Raw genomic sequence first — 360 nt, forward strand, 5'->3', positions numbered from 1 at the left:
ACGACGGACGGGACGGGACGGACGGGACGGGACAGAAGCAGGATTTTCATTCAGATTCAAGCATGCAGCCCTATGCTTATGAGGCATACCTAAGCCTTTAGTCCCTTGATTATATAAGGGGCTTTTCATGAAACTATTTTAGTAGGCATTTGCCTTTGTGGGGTTATGTCTTAAGCATCCTCTCAATAATTGTATAATGTTGACACCAAACATTTATTGAGAACTAACTATGTGCCAGGTAGCATTCTAATGCTTTATATGCATTATCTCATTTAATCCTCATAAACACCCTATGAGAAGGTAAAAATTGATACCCCCATTTTTACAAATGAGAAAATTGAGGCACAAAAGGGTTACGTA

The sequence above is a fragment of the Hipposideros armiger genome, unplaced genomic scaffold (genome assembly GCF_001890085.2).
Source record: "Hipposideros armiger isolate ML-2016 unplaced genomic scaffold, ASM189008v1 scaffold_7, whole genome shotgun sequence".
In the NCBI taxonomy this organism is placed as follows: domain Eukaryota; kingdom Metazoa; phylum Chordata; class Mammalia; order Chiroptera; family Hipposideridae; genus Hipposideros; species Hipposideros armiger.